Source organism: Capra hircus, chromosome 6 (assembly GCF_001704415.2).
Source record: "Capra hircus breed San Clemente chromosome 6, ASM170441v1, whole genome shotgun sequence".
In the NCBI taxonomy this organism is placed as follows: domain Eukaryota; kingdom Metazoa; phylum Chordata; class Mammalia; order Artiodactyla; family Bovidae; genus Capra; species Capra hircus.
In genome coordinates this window covers 4,091,868-4,114,631 of record NC_030813.1, presented here as the reverse complement: position 1 = coordinate 4,114,631, position 22,764 = coordinate 4,091,868, and positions in this window count along the sequence as shown.

Sequence of the window (22,764 nt, the reverse complement as noted above, 5' to 3'; positions counted from 1 at the left end):
CCCACTCAGATGGTAACTAAAGGTTCAGCCTGCCATGGTTCCCAAGTCCACTCTTATTCATCCAACAAATATTTGTTTGGTGTCTGTTATGTGCCAAGCCCTATCATAAGCACTAAAGATAATGTACTCATTAAAATTCCCATTTCTTCCTACATTAACTTACATTTCCAACCTCCCCTTCAGTTTAGGTGGGACCATGGGATCAAATTCTAACCTACAGAATCTTCTCTGCAGGCCCCTTTCACAATCTTCTCTGATTTTTCCTATCCTTCAGCTGAACAGAGAACACCTGGACCTGGGTTTGGAGGTGTCAAGAGAGCACCAGGATGGAAGGAGCCTGTGTCCCAAATGACAGTGTGGAATGAAGTCAGGGCTCCCTACTCTTCTCCATCACCAAACCACATAAAACCATGAACTTCAGGAGAAATAAACTCTGGTTGTGCTTAAATGCCATTGACATTTTGGAGTTTTGATAATGGATCCTTCTATGCAGACCTTGAGACTGCAGAAGCTTGGCCTATTCACGGAAGAGACATGTTAGTGTGACTTTAGCTCAGTTATAAAAGGGAGAAACTATAGGAGATGATGCTGGGGTAGTCCTGAGAATAGGAAATGTAAACATTTTATAGAAGTTAAGGTAAGACCTTGGATTTTATTGAGATGAGGGTGCCGCTGAGGGTTTTAAGGAGAGTGACAAGACCAGATTCAGAATGTTTTAAATGCCATATTGCATAGCATGATGAAACTCCTTCCAAGGTTGGAAACAGTTGAGGGACTATTGCAAGAACCAATTGAGAAAATTTAGCTTGGACTAAAGTCACAGCTATGAAAGTAATTTTTTTTTAAGTCCTATTTTGGATACATTTTGAAGACAGAGCCAAGATTCCTAATGGGGCATTATTAACATTTTTATCCCAAATACCCAACTGGGTATAGAGAATAAACAATTAGGTGGATGAGTCAGTTGTTCCTAGGAGAAGTAAGATATACATTGTAACTATAAATTTTGGAGTTGTCAGCAGATAGATAAAACTGAAAGATATGAGATTAGATAAGACCACCAAGGAAATAACAGAGAAAATGAAACCAAGGGTCAAGGCTTGGGACACAGCAACATGAAGCAGTTGGGAGAATGGGAATTCTAACATGTATACTGTCATGTAAGAATTGAATCACCAGTCCATGTCTGACGTAGGGTGCAGCTTGCTTGGGGCTGGTGCATGGGGATGACCCAGAGAGATGTTGTGGGGAGGGAGGTGGGAGGGGGGTTCATGTTTGGGAACGCTTGTAAGAATTAAAGATTTTAAAATTTAAAAAATAAAAAAAAATTAAAAATTAAAAAAAAAAAAAGAAATCAACAGGGACAAGCAGAGAAAGCCAAGAAACAACAAAGAGTAAATAAACTAAGAAAATAATCAAGAGAGACTGAGTCTCTGAAGCCAAAGTATCTGGAAGATTGCCTTTTATGAAGCCAAGTGAAGAAAGCATTTCAAAAGAGGAGGAAATGTTCCACCAGTGCCACCTTCCCCTTAGAGAGCAGGAAAACAGGATAAAGAACAAACCATTTGACAACATGGAGGTCATTGAACGTTATAAGAACAGTTTCAATGGTGGGAATGAAAGCCTGACAGAAAAAAAGTTTTTGAAAGAATAAGGGTACTTAAAGTAGCGGCAGAGAGCATGGAATTTGTTTCTGAGGAGTTTTACCAGGAAGCTGGCTTGCCCCAACATTTCTACAGTAAGAGCCGGAATGCAAATGGAAGTCCCGGAACTTTTGTCCCCTGCCCTCTGTTTCCACTTCTCCACACAAATGCATGTGGACTCCCCAGGCAGCTCACTCAAGACTGGTCCACCTCTTGCATAGAACTATCTTTTGACCACCTCCAGTGTGTACATGGGCATCCATCATGGCTCAGAGAGTAAAGAATCTCCCTGCAATGCAGGAGACCCAGGTTCGATCTCTTGGTGGGGGAGATCCCCTAGAGAAGGAAATGTCAACCCACTCCAATATTCTTGCCTGAAGAATTCCATGGACAGAGAAGACTGGCGAGCTACATACAGTCCATGGGGTCACAAAGAGTCAGACACAACTGAGCAACTAACATTTCACCCTTCAGTGTGTGCACACTGGTTGTGTCTAGATATTGGGGAAGAAGCTCACAGAAGCAGAATCAGTGTCAGTCAGTTCAGTGCCGTCGCTCAGTCGTGTCTGACTCTTTGCGACCTCATTGTACTGCAGCATGCTAGGCTTCCCTATCCATCATCAAGTCCCGGAGCCTACTCAAATTCATGTCCATCGAGTCAATGATGCCGCCCAGATATCTAATCTTCTTTTGTCCCCTTCTCCTTCTGCCTTCAATCTTTCCCAGCATCAGGGCCTTTTTTAGTGAGTCACTTCTTCATATCAAGTGGCCCAAGTATTAGAGTTTCAGCTTCAGTATCAGTCCTTCCAATGAATATTCAGGACTTATTTCCTTTAGGATGGACTAGTTGGATTTCCTTGCAGTCCAAGGAACTCTCAAGAGTCTTCTCCAACACCACAGTCCAAAAGCATCAATTCTTCGGGTGCTCAGCTTTTTCAATAGTTCAACTCTCACATCCATATATGACTACTGGAAAAACCATAGCTTTGACCAGACAGACCTTTGTTGGCAAAGTAATGTCTCTGCTTTTTAATATGCTGTCTAGGTTGATCATAGCTTTCTTTCCATGGAGCAAGTGTCTTTTAATTTCGTGACTGCAATCACCATCTGCAGTGATTTTGGAGACCCCCCAAAATAAAATCTGTCACTGTTTCCATTCTTTTCCCATCTATTTGCCAAGAAGTGATGGGAACAGATGCCATAATCTTAGTTTCCTGAACATTGAGTTTTAAGCCAACTTTTTCACTCTCCTCTTTCACTTGCAGCAAGAGGTTTTTTAGTTCCTCTTCACTTTCTGCCATAAGGGTGGTGTCATCTGCATATCTAAGGTTATTGATATTTCTCCTGGAAATCTTGATTCCAGCTTGTGTTTCATCCAGCCTGGCATTTTGCATGATGCAGTCTGAATATAGGTTAAATAAGCAGGGTGACAATCTGCAGCCTTGATGTACTCCTTTCCCAATTTGGGACCAGTCTGCTATTCCATATCCAGTTCTAACTGTTGCTTCTTGATCTGCATACAGATTTCTCAGGGGGCAGGTCAGGTGGCCTGGTATTCCCATCTCCTGAAGAATTTTCCACAGTTTGTTGTGATCCACACAGTAAAGGCTTTGACATAGTCAATAAAGCAGAAGTATATCTTTTTCTGGAACTTTCTTGCTTTTTTGATGACCCAGCAAATATTTTCAATTTGATCTCTTGTTCCCCTGCCTTTTCTAGATCCAGCTTGGACATCTGGAAGTTCATGGTTCATGTACTGTTGAAGCTTGGCTTAGAGAATTTTGAGCATTGCTTTACTAGCATGTGAGATGAGCAAAACTGTACAGTAGTTCGAACATTCTTTGGCATTGCCCTTCTTTGGGATTGGAATGAAACACCTTTTCCAGTTTTGTGGCCACTGCTGAGTTTTCCAGATTTGCTGGCATTTTGAGTGTAGCACTTTCACAGAATCATCTTTTAGGATTTGAAGCAGCTCAACAGGAATCCCATCACCTCCACTAGCTTTGCTCGTAGTGATGTTTCCTAAGGCCCACTTGACTTTGCATTCCAGGATGTCTGGCTCTAGATGAGTGATCACACCATTGTGATTATCTGGGTCATGAAGATCTTTTTTGTATAGTGTCATTTTGTACAGTGTCACTGGGGAAGTAAATTCTGGGGTCCCAAGTATCCAGAGCATGGACTAGCAGAGAAGGGGCAATGACAGACAGCATGGGTGGAGAAAGATGAGTCAGGACCCTATGAAGTGCAGGCCCTACACTTGTCCCTATCTAAGGGCAACACAAGCAGTTTTCACTTTTCATAGTAATGCACAACCATAGAAATGAGCATACAAGCTGAAACCATGCAAAGCGATCTTAATAATCATGAGGAAAATTAGGGTTGTTCCATGCCCTTTAAAAATCTTTTTCAAAACATTAAAAACTCTTCTGTTGATAGTTATAAATATACCAATTTAGTACTGCTGCTGCTGCTAAATCGCTTCAGTCGTGTCCGACTCTGTGTGACCCCATAGACAGACGGCAGCTCACCAGGCTCCCCCCGTCCCTGGGATTCTCCAGGCAAGAACACTGAAGTGGCTTGCCATTTCCTTCTCGAATGCATGAAAGTGAAAAGTGAAAATGAAGTCGCTCAGTCATGTCCGACCCTCAGCGACCCCATGGACTGCATCCTTCCAGGCTCCTCCATCCATAGGATTTTCCAAGCAAGAGTACTGGAGTGGGGTGCCATTCCCTTCTCCGAGTTTATTTAGTACAATGCATTTTAAAATACTGGAAACATTGAGGTAGCTAAAGTTTTTTATTTCTTTGTAAAAAATTATCAAGAATAGACTGGTCAATGCTTGCTTTCTTCTCATCACGTTGTTGTTCAGTCACTGTGTCGTGTCCGACTCTTCGGGACACCATGAACTGCAGCATACCAGCTTTCCCTGTCCTTCAGTATCCCCTGGAGTTTGTTCAAACCTACTATATGGAGCAAGCATCTTTTCCATGCAAATTGCCATATTCCTAAGTTTGGGTCATCTTTCAGTATTTTACTTTTTGTGCTTTCAATGTATCTCCAAGAGTTCCTTTAATGTGAAGTGTCTGACAGCATTACTTCATCTGGGACATCTTCATTCACAACCACTTTGCTCGTTTATATTTCTAAGTTCACCTTTACTGACATGCTCAAGATATGTATCTCATGGCTCTTGAAGACAAAGGTTCAGCAATTTCATGGTCAGCTATTACTTCTATATTTCCACCAATGTCCAATTTGACTTATACTTCCAGTATGAAGTATAACACTTCTCTTTCTTGGATGCAATTTCATCTCCATTGGCCAATTTCCAGATGAGAGTATCCTTTTCTGTAAAACATTTCACATGAGTTTATTACTCAAAGGCAAGACAACTTTGTTGCCCGTGTGTAACTGAGTATCAGATGTGCCTTTCAAAGAAATATCATGACTACTCACTGATCAGGATGTATGACTGTTATTTGCATAGTGATTTGTGACCTGAAAAGATGGCAGCTGAGTTTGTACTTTTGCCATCATTCACCTAACATACTCAGTTCAGTTCACTTGCTCAGTCGTGTCCGACTCTTTGTGACCCCATGTCAGGCCTCCCTGTCCATCACTAACTCCAGGAGTTTACACAAACTCATGTCCATTGAGTCGGTGATACCATCCAGCAGTCTCATCCTCAGTCGTCCCCTTCTCCTCCTGCCCCAATTCCTCCCAGCATCAGGGTCTTTTCCAATGAGTCAACTCTTCACATGAGATGGCCAAAGTATTGGAGTTTAAGCCTAAGCATCAGTCCTTCCAGTGAACATTTAGGACTAATCTCCTTTAGGATGGACAGGTTGGATCTCCTTGCAGTCCAAGGGACTCTCAAGAGTCTTCTCCAACACCACAGTTCAAAAGCATCAATTCTTCGGCACTCAGATTTCTTCACGTTCCAACTCTCACATCCATACGTGACCACAGGAAAAACCACAGCCTTGACTAGATGGTCCTTTTGGCAAAGAAATGTCTCTGCTTTTGAATATGTTATCTAGGTTGGTCATAACTTTTCTTCCAAGGAGTAAGCATCTTTTAATTTCCTGGCTGCAGTCACCATCTGTAGTGATTTTGGAGCCCAAAAAATAAAGTATGACACTGTTTCCACTGTTTCCCTATCTATTTCCCATGAAGTGATGGGACCAGATGCCATAATCTTAGTTTTCTGAATGTTGAGCTTTAAGCCAACTTTTTCACTCTCCTCTTTCAATTTCATCAAGAGGCTTTTTTGTTCCTCTTCGCTTTCCGCCATAAGGGTGGTGTCATCTGAATATCTGAGGTTATTGATATTTCTCCCGGCAATCTTGATTCCAGCTTGTGCTTCTTCCAGTCCAGCGTTTCTCATGATGTACTCTGCATATAAGTTAAATAAGCAGGGTGACAATATACAGTCTTGATGTATTCCTTTTCCTATTTGGAACCAGTCTGTTGTTCCATGTCCAGTTCTAACTGTTGCTTCCTGACCTGCATAAAGGTTTCTCAAGAGGCAGGTCAGGAGGTCTGGTATTCCCATCTCTTTCAGAATTTTCCACAGTTGATTGTGATCCACACAGTCAAAGGCTTTGGCATAGTCAAGGAAGCAGAAATAGATCTTTTTCTGAAACTCTCTTGCTTTTTCCATGATCCAGCAGATGTTGTCAATTTGATCTCTGGCTCTGCTGCCTTTTCTAAAACCAGCTTGAACATCTGAAAGTTAATGATTCACATATTGCTGAAGCCTGGCTTGGAGAATTTTGAGCATTACTTTACTAGCATGTGAGATGAGTGCAATTGTGTGGTAGTGTGAGCATTCTTTGGCATTGCTTTTCTTTGGGATTGGAATGAAAGCTGACCTTTTCCAGTCCTGTGGCCACTGCTGAGTTTTCCAAATTTGCTGGCATATTGAGTACACTTTCACAGCATCATCTTTCAGGATTTGAAATAGCTCCACTGCAATTCCATCACCTCCACTAGCTTTGTTTGTAGCTATGATTCCTAAGGCCCACTTGACTTCACATTCCAGTATGTCTGGCTCTAGGTGAGTAATCACACCATCGTGATGATCTTGGTCATGAAGATATTTTTTTGTACAGTTCTTCTGTGTATTCTTGCCACCCCTTCTTAATATCTTCTGCTTCTGTTAGGTCCATGCGATTTCTGTCCTTTATTGAGCCCATTTTTGCATGAAATATTCCCTTGGTACCTCTAATTTTCTTGAAGAGATCTCTAGTTTTTCCCATTCTGTTGTTTTCCTCTACTTCTTTGCGTTGATAGCCTAGTAAGGCTTTCTTATCTCTCCTTGCTATTCTTTGGAACTCTGCATTCAGGTGCTTATATCTTTTCTTCTTTGCTTTTTTCTTCTCTTCTTTTCACAGCGATTTGTAAGGCCTCCTCAGACAGCCATTTTGCTTTTTCGCATTTCTTTTACATGGGGATGGTCTTGATCCCTGTCTCCTTTCAGTTAGTTCAGTTCAGTTCAGTCACTCAGTCGTGTCCGATTCTTTGTGACCCCATGAGCTGCAGCACGCCAGGCCTCCCTGTCCATCACCAACTCCCAGAGTTCACTCAGACTCACATCCATCGAGTCAATGATGCCATCAGCCATCTCATCCTCTATCGTCCCCTTATCCTCCTTCCCCCAATACCTCCCAGCATCAGAACATTTTCCAATGAGTCAACTCTTCTCATGAGGTGGCCAAAGTACTGGAGTTTCAGCTTCAGCATCATTCCTTCCAATGAACACCCAGGACTGTCTTTTACAATGTCTCAAACCTCTGTCCATCATTCATCAGGCACTCTTTCTATCAGATCTAGTCCCTTAAATCTATTTCTCACTTCCACTGTATAATCATATGGGATTTGATTTAGGTCATGCCTAAATGGTCTAGTGGTTTTCCCTACTTTCATTTTAAGTCTGAATTTGGCAGTAAGGATTTCATGATCTGAGCCACAGTCAGCGCCCAGTCTTGTTTTTGCTGACTGTGGAGAGCTTCTCATCTTTGGCTGCAAAGAATATAATCAGTCTGATTTCAGTGTTGACCATCTGGTGATGTTCATGTGTAGAGTCTTCTCTTGTGTTGTTGGAAGAGGGTGTTTGCTATGACCAGTGCGTTCTCTTTTCAAAACCCTGTTAGCATTTGCCCTGCTTCATTCAGTACTCAAAGGCCAAATTTGTCTGTTACGCCAGGTGTTTCTTGATTTCCTACTTTTGCATTCCAGTCCCCTAGAATGAAAAGGACATCTTTTTTGGGTATTAGTTCTAAAAGATCTTGTAGGTCTTCATAGAACCATTCAACTTCAGCTTCTTCAGCATTACTTGTTGGGGCATAGTCTTAGATTACTGTGATACTGAATGGTTTGCCTTGGAAATGAACAGAGATCATTCTGTCGTTTTTGAGACTGCATCCAAGTACTGCAATTTGGACTCTTTTGTTGACCATGATGGCTACTCCATTTCTTCTAAGGGATTCCTGCCCACAGTAGTAGATACCATGGTCATCTGAGTTAAATTCACCCATTCCAGTCCATTTTAGTTTGCTGATTCCTGGAATGTCGACATTCACTCTTGCCATCTCCTGTTTGACCACTTCCAATCTGCCTTGATTCATGGACCTGACATTCCAGGTTCCTATACAGTATTGAATTTCACAGCATCGGACCTTGTTTCTATCACCAGTCACATCCACAACTGGGTATTGTTTTTGCTTTGGCTCCATCCCTTCATTCTTTCTGGAGTTATTTGTCCACTGATCTCCAGTAGCAGATTGGGCACCTACCGACCTGGGGAGTTCCTTTTTCAGTATCCTATCATTTTGCCTTTTCATACTGTTCATGGGGTTCTCAAGGCAAGAATACTGAAGTGGTTTCCCATTCCCTTCTCCAGTGGACAATGTTTTTCAGACCTCTCCACCATGACATGTCAGTCTTGGGTGGCCCCACATGGCATGGCTTGGTTTCATTGAATTAGACAAGGCTGTGGTCCATGTGATCAGATTGGCTGGTTTCCTGTAATTATGGTTTCAGTGTGTCTGCCCTCTGATGCCCTCTTGCAACACCTACCATCTTATCTGGGTTTCTCTTACCTTGGACATGGGGTATCTCTTCACGGCTGCTCCAGCAAATCACAGCCACTGCTCCTTACCTTGGATGAGGTTGCCCCTCCTGACCTTGAACGTGGAATAGCTCCTCATGGCCCTCCTGCACCCACACATCTGCCGCTCCTAGTAGCTAACATACTATGGTAACTGAAACTAGAATCTTGCTGTTGAGGGATTGGTATTATTCAACTAAACTATGAAAACTGAAATCCACGCCTATTAGAACCATGCAGGTGAAGAATGCCTTCCTGCTTTGCAAAATTGCAAAGAACATGAGTGGCAATTTGAGGTGACATTTTTGATCAGAGGAGGATTTTTTTTAAGGGGGGAAAATTACAGCCTGTCCATATAATGATGGGAATGATCCTAAAGAAAGAAATAATAGGCGATAGAGAAGAAAGATATATTTACAAGCTCAACCTCCCTGCATAGGCAAAAAGGGGATAAAATCTAGTGTATAAGTGCAGGACTGGTTTTAGGAACACAAACAGTTCTTCCATTTTAAATATGAAGTGGAATACATGGTCGTGGACACTGGTAGGCTATGGTGGAAAAACAGGTTCTGTCTTGCTTGCTACTATTTTCTCAGCAGAATAAAAAGCCAAGTTTTTAAATGAGAATAAAGAAGGACTTTGAAGTAGTAAAGCCTTGAGGAAAAGAGAAACTGTGAAATGTATTTTGTCTTGGAGAGAAGAAAAGTGAATTGATGATGGAAATGAAGTAAGATTTCTGAACGCTCTAAGAACTACTCAAGATTAGTGATTAAAGAGGTCTGTCAGCTTAGTTACGTGTTTTGCTCCAGTCATTTCTCTCTGTCTGAATCCTATATAAAAAAAAAAAAAGCCTATTTTCCTCCCCTTATTTCCAACTAAAACCTCACAGCCACTGAGATTCTATGCTCAGAGAATACAGATGGACTCCAGTGGCAATCCACTCCAGTACTATTGCCTGGAGAATCCCATGGACAGAGGAGCCTGGTAGGCTACAGTCCATGGGGTCACAGAGAGTCAGACAGGACTGAGTGACTTCACTTTCACTTTCCAGTACTACACATGTACCCCAGCTCCTAAGACAGTTTCTGTCTTATCACCACTAAGTACGTAATAGTCAAAGAAATCAAAAGCACAACCCAAGAAAGTTGTTACAGTTATAACAATAAGTAGAAAAATACATTGATTTATCCTATTCCAGTTATTTAACATCAAACTGAAAAATAAATATTTTTTAGAAAATTTTGAAGCAAGACACTCACAGATCAAATAATAATTTCTTTGTTCTTTCACCTAAATTTCTATGGCTTCCTGACTTTATTTTCCATACTGTGACTTCCATATAAATGAAAAATTTGAAACAATTGAGTAGATTTTGAGTTGAAGGCAAAATGCAGTAAAATAAACCAACTAAAAGAAAATCCAGAAGTCGGGCTGGGTTCAATGCATGGGTCACACAGTAAAAAGTCAACAAAGCAGGAATATCTCTCTTTTCATGTAATAATCATCACAGAAAAATTAAAAATGCTGTGAAGACTTTGATGTCCTAACAAGAAAGATACCTGATATCTTTCTGAGATCAATGTAGTGTTTAAATAACTGAACTGAACTAAACTAAATGAAAGAATAAATTTAATCAAAAAAGGAGTTGGCAAATTATTCATCTCTGAATAACAAAACAAAAAGCCTATTCTGAATTCCACCCATCTCCTTTATCCCACTTCAATTTTTTTCCTAATCAGTACCAAGTAAAGCCTAAAGACAAGGCTATCCTTCCATCTCTCAACATACCCAGCTCTCCCCAACCTTATGAGTTTCCCACACACGTTGCAACTTCTCACTGCAACACTTTACCCCATTACTTCTTTTAGCTGGATCCTATACAACTGAGCTGAGCACCAAAGAATTGATGCTTTCGAACTGTGTGTTGGAGGAGACTCTTGAGAGTCCCTTGGACTGAAAGATGATCAAGCCAGCCAATCCAAAAGGAAATCAGTCCTAAATATTCATTGGATGGACTGATGTCAAAGCTGAAGCTCCAATATTTTGGCCACCTGATGTGAAAAACTGGCATCACTGACTTGACATCAGTTTGAGCAAGCTCCAGGCGTTGGTGATGGACAGGGAGGCCTGGCGTGCTGCAGTTCATGGGGTCACAAAGAGTCAGACAAGACTGAGTGACTGAACTGAACTGATCCTCTTCTTACCTCTCAGAACACCTTATGTTTTACTTCATAGGACATAGCACAATTTGTAATAAAACATTCTCAAACACTTATTTATCAACTGTGGCCCCCACTGGATTATAAACCTTACGTTGGTAGGAATGAGTATGGTTTAGTCCTGGCATAGACAACAGCTAGCTCAGTGCCTGGAAGGTGGTGGGCAGGAATACTTATTCATAGACCAAGTACAGTATTCACAAATAAGTACAGTACTTTTCACAGAAGACCATAATCGGAGGCAGAGGATTATCTCCGGTGTTGAAAGGTTTTGAAGAAAAAAAATCAAGGAGAAAAAAAAAAAAAAATAGAAGCCCACAACTATTACTGGAGTACAAAACTGAGCAAGAGATCCAGAAAAGCCACTAGAAGACATGACTGGGAGTCAGATGACCTCGGATTCACAGCTTCAGATCCATGGCCCAGTCACTTAGCAGCCATGGAGACTTCGAGAAAGGAACAACCTCTCTTAATCTCAAATCTGAAATCAGGAAAGGGGAATACTATGTAACATCTAAACAGAAGAGGCTCTCTGGCATCTCCCCTCTCATTTTTCAGATGCAACTTGCCACAGTATAGTTTAACAGCCCTAAACCTTTTAAGGTCTTAGAAGTCATACACAGGCACACACAAAACAATTTTTTTTTTTAAATCTCAGGAGTTTTACTTGATTATTACCAGCCCCTGGCTTTATTTTAGATAGCTAAATTACCCATTTGGGTACCTCTTAAGATCTCTGAATATTGAACTTCCCATTTCATCCTTCCATTTTATGTGGTAAGACTCTCATATGGAAACAAAGAAAGTTATATTAGTACAAAGAAAAACATAATCTCTTATTATGTGGAATTATTAAAGTGGAACAATATACATGAGATTTTGCTCCCCAGGAAATCAAGAGAATGATTCAATTTTGAAAATATATTTTGCCCTTTCTAATTAAAATTTCAGATCACACATTTCTGATTAGGTATGCTTATACAGTATTTGTGCTTGAGTTCTTCTTGTGTTTTGATTACCAGACGATTATTGAAAGCTGCATTAGCTAGAGCCCATTGACTATGTCATAAATAGAGCTATATACTGCCATTTCACTCTACATTTCACACACCACCATCAGTTACCCCCTGAAGTCTAAAAGGATCTAATTTCTTCCAATAGTTCTTTGAGAAAGAACACATTATAATGTAAACCTACAAATTTGGAGTCAGAAAGTCTGGGTTTGAATCCCAGCTTTGTTATTTACTAACTATCCCATTTTGGGCTAGATCATTTGCTCTTTCTGAATCTCAGTTATCTCAACTTTAAATGAAGGGCACTGGAGTAGATAAACTCTCAGTGTGAAAGTCGCTCAGTCATGTCCAACTCTTTGCGACCCCGTGGACTGCAGTCTGTCAGGCTCCTCTGTCCATGGAATTCTCCAGGCAAGAATAATGGAGTGGGTTGCCATTTCCTTCAAGGGGATCTTCCCAACCCAAGATCAAACCCGGCTTCCCACATTACAGGCAGATTCTTTACCATCTAAGCTCCTAGGAAGCCCATAGATAAACTCCAAAACCCACTGTAATTCTAAAAGCGTAACAGAGCCGACCAATTGTAAGCGCTCAATAAGTATTTTGCCTTGGGTTTATGGGGGGTTCAGGAGGTGTTTTTATTGAATTACAGTTGATTTACAATGTTGAGTTAATTTCTGATGTACACAAAAATGATTGTTATACCTATATACACATATATTCTTTCTCACTATGGTTTATCACAGGATATTGAAAATATATATATAGTTCCTTGTGCTATAAAATAGGACCTTGTCGTTTATCCATTCTGTACATAATAGTTGCATCTGCTGGTCCCAAATTACCAATCTAACTCCCCACTCTTTGACAACCACAAGTCTATTCTCTATGTCTGTGAGTCTGTTTCTGTTTTGTGCTTGCGTGCACTTAGTTGCTCAGTCATGTCTGACCCTTTGCGACTCCATGGACTGTAGCCTGCCAGGTTCCTCTGTCAACGGGGATTCTCCAGACAAGAATACTGGAGCAGGTTGCCACGCCCTCCTCCCGGGGATCTTCCCAGCCCAGGAATCGAACCCAGGTCTCCTGCATTGCAGGCAGATTCTTTACCATCTGAGCCGTCATTTGTGTCATATTATAGATTCCACATATAAGTTATATCATATAGTATTTGTATTTCTTGCCTTGGGTTTTTATTGAATCTGAATTTAAAACTCAGGGGGAAGAATAAAAATGGGAGCATAGGAGGTGGTCAGTAGCAATTTACCCTCAACATGGTCTAAACTAGCCCTCCTTGTTTCTGACAAAGCAGTGTGAAACAGCTGGCACTGCTGGGATCGGATGACCTCCTCCATTCTCCCTTCTGCTTCTAGACAGGATAGCATTTAAACCACCCCCAGAGTGCCTATGCTTATTCTCAAGAGCTCAACAATGGAATGGATTCCACCCATTTCTTTTTTTTAATTTAAATTTATTTATTTTAATTGGAGGCTAATTACTTTACAATATTGTATTGGTTCTGCCACACATCAACATGAATCCGCCACGGGTGTACACTTCAAGCACTAGCTCCCGTGCACTAGAGCTGTCCTTTTCAGAAAGTGCTATTTTATTTTTAAGTTAATGTCTATGTTCATTTAAAGAAAAAGGGCTTGTGTACTCATAGGAGTGAGCTTCTGGTGATTTTAGAAAGTAGTGTTGCAGTAGGGGTCCTGAACATGCCTAGATTCAGCCTCACTAATCACCTCCTGTTTTATTCAGGACTCTTTCCGGATAAGTGACGGAAAGCCAACTCAAATTACTGAAAGAAAAAAAAAAGTAGGAACATGCTTATGTAATGGAAAATCCAGGAATTTGCCTACATTCAGGCTCAGTAAGAACAGACACTCAAAACAGTGTCCTTGGAGAGTCTCTTTATCTTTTCACTCTTTCTTCTGCTTCCTTCTGTGTTAATGGCAGTCTCTTCAGAAAGTGCTTTCCTTCAACTCCTGACCTCAGAAAGATAGGGCCACTTCTCTCTTCTCAACCTTCTCATGAGACCCAGTGACAACTATCCCTTACTCCACTTCTTTTTTTTTTATTTTTATTTTTACTTTATTTTGCTTTACAATACTGTATTGGTTTTGCCATACTTTGACATGAATCACAGTTCTTTACACACAATTTCCAATGAAGAGAGGAAGATGCAAGAAATAGTAGCCAAATGGGAAACCAAATGGCCCCTCTCCCCACAATCAATCAAGATACAACACTCTGCTGACACGTGACAGCTGTAGGCTACAGCTTAGTCCTGGAGACCTTATTAAGGTTTCCTGCTTTCTCTTCTTCCAACTGAAGATGGTGGATTCTGAAAAGCCAGCCCTGGCTTATTGAACCAATCAATTTCAGAGACAGAAGAGGGAGAGGAGAAAACTTAAGCCTACTTCATAAAAAGAAGGACTGTGCACAGGAATCCTGCCAATTACAAAGTGAGCCCCAAGGAACAACCCCCTCAGCTCTCCATTCACCTGTTGGGAAAAAGGTGAGTAGCACTGACTGGGACCTAGCAAAAAATGCCCCATAAACATTTATGCCCATCTCTGGGGGTTCAGCATGGTTCTCACACACAAATAAGATATCCAAATTTGAACTGCTTGAGGTTACACAGTAAGAAGAGGAGCAGAGGGAATTCCTTTTCTGCAGAAAAGAATTGTGAGCTGGCCAAGCTGGAGGGGCTCTTCCACCAACACTCCCCACCAAGTGAAGCCGGTTTGTCCCAGGGCTACATCCCGCCAGTCTGCTTCCCACTTGGTTATAACCCAACCTTCAGGAGAAGCCAATCTGTCCTCTGGAGCCTGTACTCTGCAATTGCCACCCGCAGGCACTGCCAACCACTTAATCGTGTTTTGATTTTGTTCTCTGGCTTCAAGAAGGGTATTTCCATTTCGATAGTCAACTGGCAGATCTGCATTTTCTCACTGTTTGGAATCTAGAATATAACTATTTCAAGTGTATCTATGAAATGCATATTTCTTAATATACTTTTCATTTCTTACACTTTTTTTTTAATTTTCAAGCTATAATTTCTGTACCCACTTGCTCCACTTCACAACCTGACCTCTCCCATCTCTGTGACCATGAGGCCATGGCTCAGTGACAATTCCCTGTGGAGGTTTCTTCAAACCCAAGCCTGGTCCTCGCCCTCTCTGCTTTTCAGAGTAGCTAGATTCCATTCATCCAATGTGAACTCTCTAGATTTCTCTTTCCTTTGTCTCAAAGTTTAATTAACATTCTCCCTGCATCCTCTCTCCATTCTGCTTGAAAGGGGCCCTATTTCAAGGCTGATGATCCTCTTCTGTTCTTGATCTCAAGCCCCCAATTTGTTCTTGCCGTCTCTTTTCTGCCTTCCATCTGGATATTTCCCTCAGCCCAGAAATATGCTTGTCTCTCCATTTAAAAAAGTAAACAATTCAATAAATACAAACTGAAAATTTTCCCTCAGATATTACTTTTCCATCAAGCAATCATTTCCTCTCTTTCCTGTAAGTCTTAGATTGGTTAATAGCCGAGTCTTCCTTTGCTCTTGACCAATTCTCACCTCCGGTTTGCTCCTCATTGTTGTAACTTAACTTCCATAAATCTACTGTCTTTTAACTCCACTCCTCAGCTCACCTTTCATTCTAGTTAATTCTCATGAGGATAGAGAACTTGTGACCATTTTATCCCAGCATTTCTCACATCTAACACAAATTTTATGCTCAGTTAATATTTGTTTGGTTAAATGGAAACAATGTCAGATTTCATTTTCTTGGGCTCCAAAATCACTGCAGATGATGACTGCAGCCATAAAATTAAAAGACTCTTTTTCCTTGGAAGAAAAGCTATGGCAAACCTAGACAGCATACTAAAATCAGAGATATCATTTTGCCAACAAAGGTCCATCTAGTCAAGGCTATAGTTTCTCCAGTAGTCATGTACAGATGTGAGAACTGGACCATAAAGAAGGTTGAGCACCAAAGAATTGATGTTTTCAAATTGTGTTGCTGGAGAAGACTCTCAAGAGTTCCTTGGACAGAAAAGAAATCATATCAGTCAGTCCTATAGGAAATCAACCCTGAATATTCACTGAAAGGACAGATGCTGAAGCTGAAGCTCCAATACTTTGAAGCAAAGAGTTGACTCACTGGAAAAGACCCTGATGCTGGGAAAGATTGAGGGCAGGAGGAAAAGGGGGCAACAGAGGATGAGATGGTTGGAAGGCATCATTGACTCAATGGACATGAGTTTGAGCAAACTCCAAGAGATAGTGAAGGGCAGAGAAGCCTAGCGTGCTGCAGTTTATAGGGTGGCAGAGTCGGACATGACTTATCAACTGAACAACAACAAAGATGAAGATGGCAATGAAGGAGGTGTGCGTTTGAGGCCATCAGAGCACATGAAAAGGCTTCCCAGGTGGCGCTAGTGGTTTAAAAAAAAAACAAACAAACCCTTCTGCCAGCGCAGGATATGTAAGAGATTATAGGTTCAATCCCTACATCAGGAAGGTCCCCTGGAGAAGGGAATGGCAACACACCCCTGTATTCTTGCCTCAGGAATCCCACAGACAGAGGAGCCCATGGGGGGCTACAGTCCCGAGGACTGCACAGAGTCAGACACGACTGAAGGAACCTAGCATGAGCACATGAAAAAACTCAGTCTAGTGTGTTAAAATTGGAAAAATAGTCTCGAGGAAGATAGTCACTGGAAGTGTTTCAAAAGATTTAGTCTCTGATGTGAGCCTTGAAGGCAGAGTACTAATTAGGTAAAGAAATGGTTAGAATACAGAAATATAGAAAGGAGAATTTAGCACAATGTATGACAGGGACTTTCTAAGAGGCAAGAATTTGTGATTCAAATCTGCAATACCCAATGTGTCTTGCTCTATGTTCTCTAATGGAAAATCTTTACATCCCTCTAATATCACACATATTTATATCTATTATACAAGGCTATCCAGGGGTAACCTATAATATCAAAAATAGCTGGTACAGGTTGAGTATATACTAAATGCCCAATATGTCTCTAAATGCTTTTCTTCTTAATTGAGTCTCAGGAAAATCCTTTTAAGTATGAATTATTATTCCTCTCACTTTACAGTTGAGGAAACTAAGGTCCAGAAGGAATTGGACCTGAAATATAGCTCTCTAGTCAGAAGTTATGCTCTCATTCATCATACGGTATTGTCTCCTTTGGGGCTTAAAATATTTTGCCTTCACCTTCATCCTTGTGGGATTTATGTAACTTTGGTATTTGCTCATCAGATAATGTAAATAAAGACCCAAGACATATCCTTTGTGCTAAGCTATCCAAAACTTCTGTCCCTAATTGAAATTTTTAAAGGCTCATGAGAGGGGGAAACAGTGGAAACAGTGTCAGACTTTATTTTGGGGGGCTCCAAAATCACTGCAGATTGTGATTGCAGCCATGAAATTAAAAGACACTTACTCCTTGGAAGAAAAGTTATGACCAACCTAGACAGCATATTAAAAAGCAGAGACATTACCTTGCCAACAAAGGTCTGTCTAGTCAAGGCTACGGGTTTTCCAGTAGTTGCGTATGGATGTGAGAGTTGGACTGTGAAGAAAGTTGAGTGCCGAAGAATTGATGCTTTTGAATTGTGGTGTTGGAGAAGATTCTTGAGAGTCCCTTGGACTGCAAAGAAATCCAACCAGTCCATTCTAAAGGAGATTAGTCCTGGGTGTTCTTTGGAAGGAATGATGTTAAAGCTGAAACTCCAGTATTTTGGCCACCTCATGTGAAGAGTTGACTCATTGGAAAAGACTCTGATGCTGGGAGGGATTGGGGGCAGGAGGAAAAGGGGACAATAGAGGATGAGATGGCTGGATGGCATCACCGACTCGATGGACGTGAGTTTGAGTGAACTCCGGGAGTTGGTAATGGATAGGGAGGCCTGGGGTCACAAAGAGTCGGACATGGTTGAGCGACTGGACAGAACTGAACTGAACTGAGAGGGTTTCATAGACAACACATGTTAAATGATCTAAATTAAAATGTAGCCACAAAATGTATGCAAAGATTGGTGGAATTATCCACATACCTTTCCTGATAATGATCTAATAGTTGTCATGGATTGTGGGTTGTTATGGTGATAAAAGGAGACTGAATTTTAAGGAAATATAAAATGATAAAATGTGGAAGAAGCTTTAAAAAATTATGAAACCATTCATCCAAAGATACCTACTTCAACGTATCTACATTGTATCAGAAAATATTCTAAAATTGGCTACGTAAAAATCACCTGATTTTCTCTTCTTATCCGAAAGAACACAAGTGGTTAGAACTAATATAAAGACACAGTTGCAGAAACTTTTTAAAATCAGATTTACCAGACAAGTATCAAAAAAAAAAAAATGTGGTGTGAAAGATGAAACAGAAAAAGTGCCTTCTAAGCTACCCAGAGCAGCTTGGACTTTAACTTACAAAATTAAGGCCAGTTGAGTTACTTAAGATCACATTAGTCAGGGACAGCAAGACTACAAGGTGTGTTTTGTCTGCCGTGCATCCTATATCAGCATTCAGAAGCTAACAGCTGAAAGTAAGTTTAGAAGTATCAAGTTCAACCCTTCTTATCACTTCTTTTCCTAGATAAATAAAAGTTCAGTTCAGTTCAGTTCAGTCACTCAGTCGTGTCCAACTCTTTGCGACCCCATGAATTGCAGCACGCCAGGCCTCCCTGTTCATCACCATCTCACAGAGTTCACTCAAACTCACGTCCATCAAGTCAGTGATGCCATCCAGCTGTCTCATCCTCTGTAGCCCCCTTCTCCTCCTACCCCCAATCCCTCCCAGCATCAAAGTATTTTCCAATGAGTCAACTCTTTGCATGAGGTGGCCAAAGTACTGGAGTTTCAGCTTTAGCATCATTCCTTCCAAAGAAATTCCAGGGCTGATCTCCTTCAGAATGGACTGGCTGAACTGACAATATAACATTTTAGGACTGTAGATGAAACAGTAAGATCACTCCATAAAAGTAGAATTTGTTCATTTTTTAATATATGTATTTTAAATTATTTGTTTCATTTCAGTTCAGTCGCTTAGTCATGCCCAACTCTTTGTGACCCCATGGACGGCAGCACACCAGGCCTCCCTGTCCAACACCAGCTCCTGGAGCTTGCTCAAATTCATGTCCACTGAGTCACTGATGCCATCTAATCATCTCATTCTCTGTCCTCCCCCTTCTCCTGCCTTCAATCTTTCCCAGCATCAGGGTCTTTTCCAATGAGTCAGCTCTTTGCATCAGGTGGCCAAAGTGTTGGATCTTCAGCATCAATCCTTCCAATGACTATTCAGGACTGATTTCTTTTAGGACAGACTGGTTGGATCTCCTTGCTATCCAAGGGACCCTCAAGAGTCTTCTCAAAAACCACAGTTCAAAAGCATCGATTCTTCACTGCTCAGCTTTCTTTATGGTCCACTCTCACATTCATACAGGTGTATGATGTAAAATGACAATAAACATGACAATTTTAAGACACTGAATTTTTCCCCATCCTTACACTGCACAAAGCTGTTTATTCAAGCTCTTCACATGCAACCTTGATAGCACTGCCTCCCTAATCACTAGAACCACTGAACAGTTTCCACAGTATGTCACTTCATTTCCTTCTAAATTACTACATATTTCATATTTTCTTTGAATCTCTGTAGGAAGCTATCTCCAGAAATTTTACACAAGACAAAATTAGTCATTCCCATAAGCTCTAAAAAATTTGTTTAAATTGGAGTATAATTGCTTTACAATGTTGTGTTAGTTTCTCCTGTACAACATCATGAATCAGACATCAGTTCAGTTCAGTTCAGTCACTCAATCATGTCTGACTCTTTGTGACCACATGAACCACAGCACACCAGACCTCCCTGTCCATCACCAATTCCCGGACTTCACTCAAACTCATGTCCATTGAGTTGGTGATGCCATCCAGCCATCACATCCTCTGTCGTCCCCTTCTCCTCCTGCCCTCAGTCTTTCCCAGCATCAGGGTCTTTTCAAATGAGTGAGCTCTTCGCATCAGGTGGCCAAAGTATTGGAGCTTCATCTTCAACATCAGTCCCTCCAATAAACACCCAGGACTGATCTTCTTTAGGATGGACTGGTTAGATCTTCTTGCAGTCCAAGGGACTCTCAAGAGTCTCTCCAACACCACAGTTCAAAAGCATCAATTCTTTGGTGCTCAGCTTTCTTCACAGTCCAACTCTCACATCCATACATGACTACTGGAAAAACCATAGCCTTGACTAGAAGGACCTTTGTTGACAAAGTAATGTCTCTGCTTTTTAATATGCTGTCTAGGTTGGTCATAACTTTTCTTCCAAGGAGTAAGCGTCTTTTAATTTCATGGCTGCAGTCACCATCCGCAGTGATTTTGGAGCCCAGAAAAATAAAGTCTGACACTGTTTCCACTCTTTCCTATCTATTTGCCAAGAAGTGATGGGACTGGATGCCATGATCTTCGTTTTCTGAATGTTGAGCTTTAAGCCAACTTTTTCACTCTCCACTTTCAGTTTCATCAAGAGGCTCTTTGTTCCTCTTTACTTTCTGCTGTAAGGGTGGTGTCATCTGCATATCTGAGGTTATCGATATTTCTCCCAGCCATCTTGATTCCAGCTTGTGCTTCTTCCAGCCCAGTGTTTCTCATGATGTACTCTGCATATAAGTTAAATAAGCAGGATTACAATATACAGCCTTGATGTACTCCTTTTCCTATTTGGAACCAGTCTGTTGTTCCATGTCCAGTTCTAACTGTTCCTTCCTGACCTGTATACAGGTTTTTTAAGAGGCAGGTCAGGTGGTCTGGTATTCCCATCTCTTTCAGAATTTTCCACAGTTGATTGTGATCCACACAGTCAAAGGCTTTGGCATAGTCAAGGAAGTAGAAATAGATGTTTTTCTGGAACTGTCTTGCTTTTTTAATGATCCAGGGGATGTTGGCAATTTGATCTCTGGTTCCTCTGCCTTTTCTAAAACCAGCTTGAACATCTACCCCCTCCCTCTCAAACCTCCCTCCCACTCCCACCATCCCACCCCTCTACATCATAACAGAGCACTGAACTGAGCTCCCTGTGCTATACAGCAGCTTCCCACTAGTTATCTGTTTTACAAATAGTAGTATACATACGTCGTGTGATTATTTCCATTTTTCCCACCCTCTCCTGCTTCCCTCTGCTGTGTCCACAAGTCTATATATCTGTCTTGCAAATAGGTTTATTGGTGCCATTTTTCTAGATTCCATATGTATGTGATAATATACAATATTTGCTGGGTTTTTTTCTGATTTAATTCTCTCTGTATGACACACTCTAGGTTCATCCACAAAACTACAAATGACCCAATATCATTCTTTTTCATGGCTAAATAATGTTTCCCTGTTATATGCCCAGTATATTCTTTATCCATTTATCTGCCAATAGACATTTAGGTTGTTTCCATGTCCTGGTTATTGTAAATAGTGCTGCAATGAACACTGGGGTACATGTGTCTTTGAATTATGATTTTCTCAGGCTATGTGACCTGTAGTGGGAATGCTGGGTCATATGGTAGTTTTATTCCAAGTTTCTTAAGGAATCTCCATACTGTTCTCCACAGCAGTTGTATCAGTCTACATTCCCATCAACAGTACAAGAAGGATCCTGTTCCTCGACATCTTCTCCAGCATTTATTATTTGTACATATGTCATGGTTAAGCAGAGATTACACCAAGGATGCAACGAATCTTCAATAATGCAAATAAATCAATGTGATAAAACCATATTAACAAATTGAAAGATAAAAAATATGATAATTTCAATAAATGCAGCAAATGCTTTTGACAAAATTCAACACTGATTTATGATAAAAGCTCTAAAAAATTGGGCATAGAAGGAACTTATCTCAACATAATAAAGTCTATATATGATAAACCCGCATTGAAAATTATTCTCAGTTGTAAAAACCTGAAAGTATTTCCTCTAAGATCACAAACAAGACAAGGCTGCTCACTCTCAATAGTATTATTTGGCATAGGTCTGGAAGTCCATAGTTCTGGAAGTTCATGGCATTCAAAGAAAAAGAAATAAAAGGAATCCAGATTGGAAAAGAAGAAGTATAACTGTTATTGTTTGCAGATGACATGATATTATACACAGAAAATTCTAAAGATGGCATCAGAAAACTACTAGAGCTAACCAATGAATTCAATAAAGTCACAGGATACAAAATTAATACACAGAAATAAATCTCTTGCATTCCTATACACTAATAGCAACAAATAAAAAAAGAGAAATTAAGGAATAATCCCTTTCAACACATCACAAAGAATAAAATACTTAGAAATAAATATACCTAAGGAGAAAAAAGATCTGTATGCAGGAAACCGTGAAAGAAATCAAAGACAACACAAACAGATGAAGAGGTATACCCTGCCTTTGGATTGGAAGAATCAATATTGTGAAAATAACTATACTGCCCAAAGCAATCTACAGATTTAATACAATTCCTATCAAATTACCAATAGAAGTTTTCACAGAAATTGAATAAAATATTTACAATTTTAATGAGAACACAAAAGACCCCAAATAGCCAAAGCAATCTTGAGAAAGAAAAATGGAGCTGGAGGAATCAACCTTCCTGACTTCAGACTATACTACAAAGCTACAATAATCAGGACAGTGTGGTACTGGCACAAAAACAGAAATATAAATCAATGAAACAGGATAGATAGCCTAGAATTAAACCCACACACCTATGGACACCTTACTTTTGA